At 41.8% G+C, this 14543-nt stretch overlaps 1 protein-coding gene across 8 annotated transcripts in view; it reads left to right on the top strand.

Moving 5' to 3' along the window:
• ACKR2 (atypical chemokine receptor 2) overlaps nucleotides 1-14543 on the top strand; it is a 110848-nt gene that overhangs the window by 42922 nt on the left and 53383 nt on the right. For 2 of the 8 annotated variants that reach the window (XR_009597364.1, XM_060402120.1), the window contains one exon: nucleotides 1590-12948. The gene's annotated coding sequence lies outside the window, so the exon portion shown is untranslated. Of the gene's footprint in view, nucleotides 1-1589; nucleotides 12949-13019; nucleotides 13469-14543 lie in introns of those variants that run through there. The other 6 variants (XM_060402125.1, XM_060402122.1, XM_060402123.1 and 3 more) reach the window with 3 other exon arrangements.

The following is a 14543-nucleotide window of genomic DNA, read 5'->3' on the forward strand; positions in this document are numbered from 1 at the left end:
GTACTCTTGCCTGGAAATTCCCATGGACGGAGGAGCCTGGTAGGCTGCAGTTCATGGGGTCGCACAGAGTCGGACACGACTGAGCGACTTCACTTTCACTTTTCACTTTCATCCATTGGAGAAGAAAATGGCAACCCAATCCAGTGTTCTTGCCTTGAGAATCCCAGGGACTGGGGAGGCTGGTGGGCTGCCGTCTATGTGGTCGGACAGAGTCAGGCACGACTGAAGTGACTTAGCAGTAGTAGCAGCAGCAGCAGCAGTATCACTGAACTGTACACTTAAAAATGCTTAAAATAGTTAATTGTTATGTATATTTTGGGCTTCCCTTGTGGCACAGCTGGTAAAGAATCCGCCTTCAATGCAGGAGACCTGGGTTCAATCCCTGGGTTGGGAAGATCCCCTGGAGAAGAGAACAGCTACCCACTCCAGTATTCCGCCCTGGAGAATTCCATGGACTGTATAGTCCGTGGGGTTGCAAAGAGTCAGACACGACTGAGCGACTTTCACTTTCACTTTTCTTTCATGTATATTTTACAGTATAGTTATTTTTTAATCAGTTGAGCATGTTTGTGTGGATCTAGCTGATCTTTTTTCTAATCCCTAAATTAGGTCCTTCCCACAGTTCAGCATAGCTCCAACTTTAAGCTGGAACCTTTATCTTTTCTAAGGTGATAAGATAGATTTCCCTTCACTGAAATAATATTCTCTCTCCCACAAATAAATATATATGACATAACCAGTTAGTGATCCTACCCTTACTATGAGAAGCAAAGTTGAACACAGTCTTTCAGAAGTAAGAATACCTAGGTTTTGATTCTTGGACATTAGTCAAGTCACAAACCTCAACTTTCTTCTTAAAATAGCATGTTTGTTTTCATGATAATCAAATAGGTCTTGAAAGTGATCTGTAAACTGAAATGCTCTTCAGCTGTCATGCATTATTATAGCCTTAGCTGTTTAGCCTCAAAATGAAAGTAGCTTTGCTGCAGCTTAAAACCAAGGTTCCATTTGTCTCTTGCCATTTCAGAGTTCTCTTCTTAATGGACCTCGGCTTTGCAGGCCCAAAATCTAACTTGGTTGTTAAACCAGGAGTGTCATTTGGGACCAGACTTATGTCATCCATGATATTAAGTGATTAACCTGTAAACAAACAAGAACACTAAGACACTAGTTCACACTAGGGGATTGTGACCCATATCCAGAGCTCCTTCTTTCCCAGGATCAGACACTCATGACCACTCATGATCAGTCATCAGAAAGATATTGTGGGCAATTGAGAGCAAACAGAAGCAAACTGCATTGAAATATTTTTAACTTAGGGTAAGAAAGAGCACTAAGTCATGTCCGACTCATGCGATCCTGTGAACTGTAGCCTGCCAGGCTCCTCTGTCCACGGGTTCTGCAGACAAGAATACTGGAGAGGGTTGCCATTTCCTTCTCCAGGGGAACTTCCTGACCCAGGAATTGAACCCAGGTCTCCCACATTGCAGGCAGATGCTTTACTGACTGAGCTACATGGGAAGCTTTATTAAATATTCTATTTCACAATCAGAAGCATGCTACAGATAAAAATTGTCCATTGTCTCCAGGTTCAAGTTCCTTTCTCGCTGGAAGGTGCTGGATACACATCGCCAGTTTTCTTCATCTCATCATGGATTTGGGCTTCTTTTGTTGGCCACCAGCCTCTCAGACTCCCCCTACCCAACCTGGCTGCCCTTCTGTACACTCCTTGTTTTAACACCATTCTGGCTATAGTCAAGTCCTATTTTATCTGTGGAGCAATTTTGTCTTAAGATGTGTTTGTATATATGGTGATCTCATTCATCATATGTTGACTTCATTAGAAAACTCAATGTTCTGCCAAGATTCATCAGTCCTTAGTTCCAGGGGACCACTCTGATGGCTCTCCTCCAAGCATAATGTATTGGTAATATACCTTTTTTTTTTTTTTTTGGTAATATACTTTATATTTTCTCCCCAAATTTCTCAGTTTCACTCTTGGCTCTCATCATGGTCTTTCAAAACATTTGGATGAAAGTCACCTTTTCTCAGAGGTAATTGGTTTCTTCCATGTTGATAAGGTCCCCAGTACCTTGTCTACCTACTAGGTTTTAATTTACTGCCTCCACAGTAAGACCATGTATATGTGAGAATCTCCTCAACTTTTTTTTTTTTAAACTCAAGTATAGTTGATTTTAAAAATTCTGTTAATTACTGCTGTGCAGCAAAGTGATTTACTTACACATATTACATTTTTGTATTCTTTTGTTTTATCATAGGATATTGAATATAGTTCTCTGTGTTATACAGTAGGTTTTTATCCATTCTCTATATGAAAGTTTACCTCTGCTAACCCCAACCTTCCACTCCATCCCTTCCCTGGCCCCTTTTCCCTTGGCAACCATCAGGCAGCCCAGTCTGTGACTCTGTTTCATAGGTATGTTCATTTGTGTCATATTTTAGGTTCCACATTTAAGTCATGTCATATGGTATTTGTCTTTCTGACTCACTTCACTTAATGTGATCATCGCTAGTTGTATCACTCTGCTTCTCATAAAGACCAAATAGTGGCCGAGGATTTTTATACATGAAAAAAACCTGAGGATAAAGCAGATATATTGGAAAAAAGTCTTGGATTTGGGACCTGATGGGAACTGTGTATGTGTGTGTGCAGTGAGAGGGGAAAATGAAGGGAAGGGAAGAGCAGGTATTTTGGGGATCGGCACTGCTCTATGTATACTATGCCTTCTGTTCCGTCATGCAGTCTTCCCACAGGACCGAGGTCTCAAGTTCTGGATTTGGGTCCTAGCTCTGTCATTTTTCAGTTGTATGGACTTGAGTAAATTACAGCTTTCCACATTGAAAAGTCAGGATAATACCTTCGTCAGTTTTTGTGAGGGACTAGTAGAGAGAATGGGCTTCCCTGGTGGTTCGGTGGTAAGGAATCTGCCTGCCAATGCTGGAGACTTGGGAAATGGCAACCCACTGCAGTGTTCTTGCCTGGGAAATCCCATGGACGGGAGCCTGGCAGGCTGCAATCCATGGGGTCGCAAAAGAGTCAGACATGACTTTGTGACTGAACAACAGCAAAGTGGAGAGTATAAATACATTCTATTTATTCATTTATTTTTGGCTGCGCTGGGTCTTTGTTGCTGTATGCTGGTTTTCTTTAGTTGCAAAAGTGTTACCACAGTGGACCATGCATTGTATCTTAAATTCAAATATAGCAAGGTTTATAAAAAGGTAAAAGTTCACTGTGGCCTGGAAGAGTTCAGTGTAGTTTACCAAAAGTAGGATGGGGTTGGGTCTTTAAGGCGTGCACTGAATTGACTGGGAGTGGGGAAGGGGAACATTCAGGAAAGGACTAGAGCCCGAGCCTGTGTCAGGGAGAGTGGTGGGCACAGGGCTTTGGTGTCAGTGGCTTTGCTGGAGCCAGGGGGCAGGACAGGAGGTGACGGGCCTCAGTTCAGTGGTGGCAAACAAGAACAAATCTGAGCAATGAAGGACTCGGCTTATGAAAAACGGCAGGGCTTGGTGACTGGCTTAATAGTGATAAATGAATGGGAGGAAGGAAAGGCACTTCTAAGAGTTTGAGCCCAGGGTGTGATGGTGGGAGATGGAGATGACTAACAAGAACGAGTGATCTCGGAAGTAGCACCAGTGGGGAAGACAGGAAGTATAGCTGTAGACAAGCTGAGTAAGAGGGCTCCAGCTGAAAGGTATGATGATGGCATTTCTACCTTGTAAACTTTCAGTCTCTCTGAGACACTTCAGAGTGACACTGAGGACGGGAAAAAGACCTAACACGAATGTTGTAAGCAACTCAGGATACTACAGAGGGGACCAGCCAGATGCTAGCCTCCACTCTGGAACTATCTATCACTACTGAATTTAGGAGAAAATTTCCTTTTGTTTTGCTAAAAAACAAATGATGTTGCCTCATTTCAGTGGCTGGACGGAAAGTAGGCCCTCTTTTTTTTTAATCTAAGAATAAAGCCAGGATGCATGAGTATTACTGGCTCTTCTATGAACTTATAGCAAGTAAATCATTCACTAAGAAAGTGGCAATCCAGGCATGGCTGGTGCATGTTTGGTCTCCTTCCAGTTTCCCGTTTGAATTGAAGAGCTTTCAAACAGGATTAAGTATGTAAATAATAGTTGGCAGTTCCACTGTTTGACACGAGAACTTTAAAATACCTTATGTTCCTTCAGCTTTGTTCCGGCTTGTTTCCATGGGGTGTAGATTTACCTGGGGATAGAGCCTAAATTTCAAGTTCTTGAAACTCTGAGCAGTGTTTCCTTATCTGTGAGGCAAAAGAAATGGTCTCAATGACCTGTCCTCTACTCCAGAGTTCCAACTCCAGGATATAGAAGCAGAACGTACTTTGGGGAATTTATGCGTGCAAATTCAAACTTTCACCACCAGATGGCACTGTTGCCTGTTAACTAGAAATAGGTTGGTGACTTTCTGGAAACAATCCTGAACGTCAAAATATGACCTCCTTATTCTAATTAATTCAACAGACATTTATTGAACATCTGTATGAGCCAGGCACTAATGCCAGCTGCTTTGGATGAAAAAAGATCATCACGCCTTCATAGTAGTAGAAGAGAGAGGCATGGAAGCAGTCATATAGCAGTGCTCCAAAACAGGCAACAGTAAGCCAAGGACTCTCCCAGAGAAAAATCATCTTAGGTTAGAGCATGGCTTCCTTGGGGTAACTTCTCTGACTTCTGCATCCTATACCTAGCATTCATCAGCTTTCTGAAGTCCGTGATTAAAGTCAGCCTTTGTTGCTAGACTGAGTTGTGAGAGGAGGGCCCGTGTACCTCGTGTGCTGCCACATTCCCAAGCTTAACACTTCACAGAGGTAACAGCAACCACTCAGGGATTACCAGTGTATCAGGCACTGTGCTAAGCCCTGCCACATTCACTACTGCATTTAATCTTCCCAGCAACCTAGGCCACTGACATTGTCCCCACTTTACAGATGAGGAAACCATAGTGGCAAAACCATGAACCCACGTCTGGCTCAATAAACAGTAGGATCACATCCCCTTGAGCCACTTTTAATAACTTTCATAATCTGAATATCAGCCTATTCATCCACGCTAATTTATCATTCTCTTCTTCAGGGAAGGTTCATCTGTCCTAATTTATCACTCTGTTTCTTTACTCCTTTTCTCCTGATTACTCAACACTCACTAGTCTCAACATTTTGCTCCTGTTCTTCTGTCCTCTGGCATTTGCCTAGATCAATTTCTCTCAAATTAGTATTCATTTAACAAAATCAATAATGTGTTCATCCATTAGAAAGTTTCTGAAACTTGTTTTCAAATTTTTCTGTAGAAGGCTTATCCTTAATGAAATTATTGTTAGGACTGCCTACGAGCAACTTTTGTGTCTACTGGAGGCTGAGAGAGTTCCTAGTAATAGCATTTATTTTTTTCCTTAATTTTCAAATCTGTGTACAAAACAACAAACACACAGTAAACAGCTTTTAAGTGATCTTTGCTATTTGCAATGATCTATAAATATTAAATACTCCCAACAAAAAAATGGTTCTATATAGTGAAATCAAATATTCCCCCAAACCAAAAAATAAAGCCCATGAACTATATGAAAGTGACAAGTTCTCCACATCTCAGTTCTCGCAATTTTGTTGTTGTTTAGTTGCTGAGTCGTGTCTGACTCTTTCTGACACCTCCCACCTCCCATGGACTGTAGCACGCCAGGCTCCTCTGTCCCTGGGATTTGCCAGGCAAGAATACCGGAATGGGTTGCCATTTCCTTCTCCATAGCTTTTATTTTTAAAGCACATTTCCCATAGACCCATATCATGATCTATAAGCTAGATAGGACTGTAGTAATTACCTAGTCCAATCTCTCGTTTCTAACTAGGAGAAAAAAGAGCAAATCCTGGTTTGGGCCAGGTTATATAGTCAGTGTGGAGTGGTAAGTCAAGACCATGTTGTACCCTATTGTCCAATAGTACTAATTTATGATAATTGCTGCCAATCCAGCATTAATTTCACAAAGAGCAACATTTCAAGTCTCTAACATCTGTTGGCTTCTACCGCATGACTGCCCAGGTTTCAGTCCCAAACCTACAGCTTTCTCTACCCATGTGACCTTGGGTTAATTACTTAAAACTGTTTGTATCTCAGTGTCTTTCTCCACAAAACAAGGATCACAGTTCTTAGGGTTGTTAGGAAACTTAAATGACTTTATACATGAAAAGTATGTGGCACACAGTACATACTCAATAAATTTTTAGCCCTTATTCCCTCTTTTCTTGGAACTACTTGTGCTATTTCAAAGAACGATGGTTTTTCCCAAATTGAAATAAATACAAGACATTTGATGTGTTCATTTATTTTAATAACACTACATTTACCATGTTATCACCATGGAATGTAAATTCAGGTTAGACGAGAATTTCACAAGTACAACAAAGCATTCTGTGCTATACCAAAGTTCGTATAATGTCTGACCAAACCAGCTGCTCATCAATGACTTCCATTGTAGGCATTTCATTTAGTTGATGATTCTTTTGGAGAAAATAAACATACTGCCCACATTTAAAGTGTTTTTCATTTACCTTTGCATTAGCACTTAAAATACATGTTTCAAAATAATTTAAAATTATTCCAATATAACAGCAGCAAAATATAATCCTGCAATTACAAAAGAGCTAAAAGGGATCTACAAGTTAAGTTACTCTCATGTTTATAACTATGATTCTAAAATAAATACTACTCCAAAGTGGCTCTGTTACCAGCTTTTTAGGTTTGGTTTAAAAACACACACAGACTTGCAGGGAGGTTTATAATGTTGTATTCCATGCACTGTTCTGAAAGGGTTCCTCAAGAGCCAACCAGCCCTTGACACAGTACTCAGTCCACAAGGCCGTCAGAAGGTTAAATTAACTGGGGTAAATAGGATTCCTACAGTACATCAAAAGCATATGATATTCTGTAGCAACTGGAGCATTTTCAGGATTGGCATGTTGTCTTCTTTAGAACTAATTTCAACAGAAGAGGTTAAGAAGGTGGACAGGTACCACTATCAAGTGTATTTAAAAGTGACATGTTTCTTTTGTGCTGCTCTGACTTCCCTGAGTGACCTAGCTAGTGAACTAGTCACCAGTAACTTGGTCACCAGGCAAATCAAGCCTGCAAGAAAGGAAGCCAGTATTCAAATTACCATGTTCTTGTCTGACCCAAACAATTTATTTTCAGCATAAACATATAACCTCAATATGAGATGTCTAACTAAAGCAAGCACCACCAACAAGACCAAGACAGCATCTCCTCTTCTAAGGTTTAGGTTTTCCCCAGAATTCTTGATACAGGGAATAGCCCATACCTAAAGAAAAAGAATGCTAGTTAAGCATTTAGAAATCTTCTTCAGTATTAGAAAATTAAAAACTGTTCATAAAACATCTAAAAGTAGCACTCTTACTAGCATATAATACTTAAAAGGAGAAAAAGACCCTAGGCTGCTTACATTCTTGCTTTCTTAAACAATTCAAATTTCTAAAATTCTTTTTATACAGTTTCCGAAGTATTTTCAAGACTAGTATGATTAGCTCAGATGGCTAAAATATCAATATTTATCTGGCAACTTTAATCTCTGGCAACTTTAAAAGGACTCAATCTTGCTGTATAAAGCAGATAAAGTCAATGAATTATAAAGCCTACAAAAGCATGTAGTATCTTTTCCACCTTCAAAAACTCAATAAAACAGCCATCATGTCTCTTCCAGATGATGGATCTTACTACAAACCCTATTTGCATATATAGACTCTTCAATGACATTATAATGGGCACTACTATCTTTTCTCTTTTTAAAACCTTAGTAAGATTATTCATCATAGATAGTAAAACTATATCACTACTTGAACTATTTTTATTCATTCAGTTTTTAGGTGAAAATGAGTAAGTTATATTTGCAAACTGCTTCAAAGTCAGTTAAAAGTATCTACCTTGTTTTATTTACAAAGAAATCCATTCATGGGGAGCCAAAAATTTGAAAATGTCCTGTAGGAACCTACCAAGGGTCATGGCTCCCACAACAAAGCCTTGGGCTGCCACACGCATGTGGATCAGGTGAACAGACATTTTAGTATTTCCCCTGCTCTTCAGTCTATATAATCCATATGCAACAATCGCTGCAAAACCTGCCATTCCTGTAAAAGAAATAGTCACAAGTTATGTCAGATACATTGGGGCAGGGAATCAGGATGAGTTTATTATCAGGTGATGTTCTATTTTTTATAAGGATGCTTTAGGAGACCATTACCCAGCTAGCATACAAACTGAGGTTTTAATCCCCACCCCCACCCCTATTCAGAATTAAAAATTCAAAATTGGTAGCAAACAGTAGCAGATCTAGAAAATCAAGATCATCTTTAAAGTATGGGCTTGTGAAGCCAGTAAATAAATTCCTTTAAGAGTGCTAGGGGAACTGTTCTCTGTCCTACTTCTATCCCTGAAGGAAATCACTTAAGGGAATGCAGTAGAGACTGTAATAAACCACAACTGTGAGTTTATAACAACTCTTGAGTCTTGTGAGTCCTTGCAGCAAATCACTGAAACTGATGGTCGTCTTGGGGTCGCAACACATTCACTGAAATAAGTCAATAAAACAAGATGTCTGAATTCGGAGAAGAATTTTTTCGAGAGTTATACCAATCTAAGCACATTTCAACATATGAAAAAATATTAAAAAATAAATGCTTCATCAGGAAATGCTTGATGAATGAAACAAGTTGCTCACACTTCTACTGTGTTAAAGCTTATTAGATCATCAAAGTCAAACTTACCAATGGGGACAAATGGTGCCTCTCTAGCTTTTCGGATAAGTTTAGATCCCTGATCTTCATCATATGAAGAAAGAGAAATATCTGTGTCGCTTGACATAGTGACTGAAGAATCTTCCTGAAACAGAATTTCAATGAGGTTCTGCAGTTAAAAGCATACTTTTTTATAAGATTATTCCTTTAAGTAATACAAAAAAAGGGCAAGATACTAGCCTGATTATATGAATAGCAGGGTGAAAAAAAGATTAATTTCCATAACAAAGGGACCAAGGCTCCATTCTCCCTTTCCGGTCTTTTTTTTTTTTAACACAGGAAGCTAATAGGCATTTCATCACAGTGAAGTAATAACTCAATTTCACCTTAGTCAGTCACTGTACATACTTCCTTCCGACTGATCTGAACAGATGATAAACTTCACCCACAGATTTAAAAAAGGGAGTCAGACATAGTATATAAGTGCACAAGTATCTCTGACTGATGTTAATTACAAGAAACTGTTGTAATTGACATCAGTCAGATGTCATTTACAGATGACATGAAAAAGTTAACGGCCCATCCCATTATCTGTATAGTCTTAGCTTTTGAATTTTTCATGTGCATCACACTCCCTCCAGTAATAAATGGCTCTCATTCAACACTTTGCTATTCAAGGGGTTTAATAGTAATCAAGGTTCTCAAAGAAAATCCAACTCTAGACGTGAGGAGTAGTGTTCAGTTTGAAAAGTGAAATTGTCCCTCCAAGCCACCATCCTCATTGGCAAAAGTACAGTTCTGTCACCTGGCAGAGAAGACCTTAATCCAGATGAGCTGTAGTTATCACACAGACAGAATCAATTAGAACTAGGGCTTCCCTGGCGGCTCAGCCAGTAAAGAATCTGCCTGCAATGCGGGAGACCTGGGTTCGATCCCTGGCTTGGGAAGATCTCCTGGAGAAGGGAAAGGCTACACGCTCCAATAGTCCATGGGGTTGTAAAGAGCTGGACACGACTGAGCGACTCTCACTTTGACTTTCTCTTCTTTCTTATGCTCCATTACCTACCTTAATGAACCCCTACTTTGTTTGAGCTTTTATTATACACAAGATTCAAAAAGCCCGAGGTTCAGGATGCTCATTATATATTTGAAGAGATTAAAATGTAAACACTGAAATAATGTTTCATAAATTAGATTCTTTTAAAAACATGCCAGAGTGTGTACACTTTGCCAAGAGCATAACAGAGACAGTGAGAATTTAGAGTGTGATATCTTTTAGATAAAGTTTGGGAAGTTTCAGAGAAATATTTGAGGTTGGCTTTCAACATACCACATAAATGAGGACTTCCCTGGTGGTCCAGCAGTTAAGACTCTGGGCTTCCACTGAAGGGGGCCTGGATCCTGGCCTGGGAACTAAGATCCCACATGCTGCATGGTGCAGCCAAAAAAACCCAAACAAAGAAACCCCAAGATACTACATAAATCGACTAGATGGTAAGATTAAACTATTTTAGGCCAGTATGTTTATTAGTTCCCTTCATAACCAATCTAAACCTCCCAAAGGCAAACATTTCAAAATCTTTCCTATTTTATCACAATTCCTCCTTCTACCTTCCTCACCAATCCCACATTCTAATTAAACTTACTGTTTGTTGAAAAATAATACTTCAAAATTTATTCAACTATTAAAATTATTCTCAGGCAATTAATGAAATTAGTGAAATTTAGTGAAAAATAACAATTACATACATTTGTAGAGTTTCATCAGTAAGAAAAGTATCAAGCTGTATCTACATAAGTGCTAATTTCTCTTTTAATTCTTACATTGCTCAATGAAAGAACACATGATAACCTGAGTAGGTTTTGGATCCTTGCGACCACATGAAAAAAATCCACTATATACGACAATCCACTTAGATAACTAATTGTCTAACAGATCAGTGTAGCGAAAGTTTGCTTCTCCTTCCTTGCAGCAGTTTGTATGGATAGGCCATTTGATTGGGCTTTCAGAAAATAGTCCCTGGGGTAAGAATCAAGGTATGAAGGAACCATGTAGTCATTATTTGTCTGAAGTGACTAAGGATAATTTGCCTCTGATACAGAACACCTTGTGTGCAGCACAAAAGAACGCGGAATATTAAAAGTCCAACACATCACAAAGTTAATTTGTTATTCTATGGTTCAAATTCTATTTCTAACATGACATATATCTATAAAACTCCCTGAGTATAAGATTTTAGTAATTCTCTTCCTAATCACCTAGAAGTTTCCCCAAGGTTTCATGATTTACAGCCACCTAAATAAAAAATGGTTAACGTTTAAAGTATCAGGGTCAATAAGTATAAGTCACTTGAGAATAAAAACCCAAGTATCAATCCATGCCAGTAGCCTTATTTTACAGATGGAAAAAGAAAGCTTATGAAGGGTGAAATAAACTGCTCAACAACAGGAATCTCTGGCAGGTCAGGATTAGAACCCAGCTCTCCTAATAAACAGTTGTGGGTTCTTTTGATTGACAATATATTGCCAGATCATTTGTCTTATTATGCTGGTGTACATTTAATCTGAAAAAATAGAAAATCCACTTCTTAACAGATGCCTGCATCTCCTCCTTTGAATTGTGAAAAATGTGTGTCATGCTTAAAGTTAAATGGAATCTTCTTCCCCAGTGACTTAATTCATCTAACAATTTCAGCTGTGATTTGAATATTTTTTCCCCTAGCATCACTTCTGGATTTCCTTTATCTTTTTCTTATCCACCCACAGCAACTGACCCAGATCTGCCAGAAAGTTGAACATGTACAAAAGGAGGCACCTAAAACCACATACTCAACGCCAATTTGGAAAACACGAATTATTCTGTAAACTAAGATACTACTGAAGACCTTTCCAAGTGCATGGGCACCTAGCAGAGGCGTAAGGGAACAGGAGCCGCCCCGCATCACGTGATGTAAAAATATTTAAGGGTCTTCACGGCTCCTCATTTTTGTCACAGGAGCTTCTAACAATGGATTCCAATTTTCATTTTGAACCCGTCAACTGTCAGCCCGTTTTAAACGGCTGTCAAGTCCCCTCCCCAGGAGATTCTGATTCAGATGGTCTAGGGCAGGTCCCAAGGAATCTATATTTTAAGAAGACCCGTTCAAGAGATTCTGGTGCACAGGGAATCAAGAGAACCTCTGGTGTACAAAACTCAAATACGTTTGTCATGCTGGGGCCTGGTACCACTTATACATCACAACTTTTCATCCCAGGCACTTTTGGAAGCATAGATTCCATCCATAGGGATTACCCAGAAGAGGAGAATAATTGATTCCCGCCCTGGTAAAATAGGCGAATAAACCTGCCGAATCATTTCGACTGCTCCCAATTCTAATCCTGTGCTATGTTCCGTAATCTCTAACTTGGCAGGTTTACTTTTGAGGGAGAAATGTAAATTCTGTCAGAGGCGCTTGATACCGGCCCTGGTCCTTCTTACCTTCCTGAGGCGGAAGAGAGTCGCCAAAGGTGGAAGAGAATACCGGCCCGGGGAGAACAGGAAGCCGATGGCGGGAAGGTCGTGTAGTTTTACGCCCTCCCCTCAACCCTTCAACCTTCCTCCCCTTTCCCTTCCCGTGACCTTGTCAGGACTCCATGGCCGGACCGCACGCCCTCCCAATCCCTCCTCACCCACCCACTCTCAAAGAAGTCCCGGACACGCTCGGGCCAACGGGCTCCGCGAAGTCGGCCCCAGCCCGGTGCCTCCCCAGATGCATCCCCGAGCCTTCCAGCTCAGCCGCGATTCGCTCTACAAGCCTTTTCTGCATCCCCTCATAGGTTCCATACGCTCTCACCAGCCCTCCCCGGCACCACGAAATGAGGCCTGAGCCCCGCCAACCAGACTTCGCCCCTTTCTGCCCAGGCATCAGCTCCCTTTCCCAGTCCCGCGGCCGCCAACCCTCCCAAGGTGCTCTCGACGCGGCCTCACTTCTCCCCACTCCACCGCCCGGAGTCACTCGACACCCAAAGCCCGCCTGCATCACTTACAACTTCAGGACGTTTCAGGTTCCTACCGGCCTCTGACCCCACTCCAGCACCGACCGTCCAGCCGGCTTCTCCCGGTCCCGCCTACGTCCGGCCTCAGCCAATCAGAAGCCAGCAACGGGCACGCGTGAGTCGGGGCGGGAGGATGGGTGCGTGCGTGCGTGTACGCGATGGGTGGGGCGGCCCAGAGAGAGCCCCGGATTGGCTGGGGCGACGTGCGCGGGCGGTGACTTCTCGTCCCTGGCTCTTACGTACGGGTTGCATCAGAGGTGAGAAGTCGGCCTCTTAGGTACGGCGGAGGACGTTCGAGGGTTCTGGGCCCTTGGCTGGGCGGAACTTGACATTAGCTTCGCTGTTTTCCTCTTGGGAGGTGGCGGCAGCGAGCATCAGCGAACGCAGCGGGGCGGGGCTGAGGCTGAGAGAGTTAAACCGCGGCCGGTCATTGAGACTCGGCTGCGGGTGAGGAGGGGCCGCCGGCGGCTTTAGGGCGCTGGATCCACTCTCATGCCCTGGCAGTTATCGGCCGCGAACAGGCGCTATGGGCCTCTGAGCTTGACGCTTACACTGTAGTCGGAGGCAGCCATTCATTACAAGCATGGGTGACTCCATACTGACCGGCGTGGTTTGCCTGAGGAAAGAAGTCACAGGTACCTTGTAACGGTGAACTTCCTGGGACAGAACCCCTAATTTGTTAGTAGATCACTCGGTAACTACCTGGCGAATTGCCGCAAAGCATCAAACACTGCCATGAGGACTGTTTTCTAACTAAACTAGAATCTCTGGCTATAACCGTGAAACGAGGCAGACTGCCAGGGGCTCTACCCCACAGGTAGAAGCTCAGTGTCATAGGCTCATGATCTTGAAAATCTTTTGTCTCATAATTCAGACACAAGTAGGAAACATTCCCTTGTGGCTCATCTGGTAAAGAATCTGCCCACAATGCGGGAGACCTGGGTTCTATCCTTGAGTTGGGAAGATCCTCTGGAGAAGGGAAAGGCTACCCATTCCAGTATTCTGGCCTGGAGAATTCCATGGATTGTATAGTCCATGGGGTCGCCAAGAGTCAACTGAGCGGCTTTCACTTCCACTTCAGGAAACATTCATTCTGAGTAGGATAAAAACTCCTTACCTTGGTCATGTGGAGTGCTTTCAGCTCCTTGCTGGCACGTGTTGTGTCAGGTTTGTGGCGATATCTCCCTGAATGTTCATAATACAGACTGTCTTTGAGCTCTGGAGGGCCTTGGTAATGTTAAAAGAAGCGACAGTGGATACAAAGGTCTTGAAAGTTAAGTCTGAAGATCAGAAGTTGATTTAGGGTAATTAAAACAGTAAAAGAGGGACTTCTCTCGTGGTCCAGTGGCTTAGAGTCTGTGCTCCCAAAGCAGGGGACCTGGGTTCAATACCTGGTCAGGGAACTAAATCCCATATGCAGCATCTACGGCCCAGTGCAGCCAAATAAATATTTAAGAAAATAAGAGAACGTGAGATTTGGATATGAAAGCCATGTTCATAGGTAATGCAGAAGTCATCAAGTCCCTTGATTCTGGAAATACAAAGGCTAACTGCAACAATGACCATGGCCTATTCTTTGAATCAAAATAGTGTTAAGTTTGTTTACTAATTTCTAGAGAATGGGATTTGGAGTCAGGCAGACCAGTGCTAGTCCCAGCTTGGCCATATACTAACCATGACTTTGGGCTTCACTTTCTTCCTTTGTAAAAA

This window comes from Ovis aries, chromosome 19, assembly GCF_016772045.2.
Source record: "Ovis aries strain OAR_USU_Benz2616 breed Rambouillet chromosome 19, ARS-UI_Ramb_v3.0, whole genome shotgun sequence".
In the NCBI taxonomy this organism is placed as follows: Eukaryota; Metazoa; Chordata; class Mammalia; order Artiodactyla; family Bovidae; genus Ovis; species Ovis aries.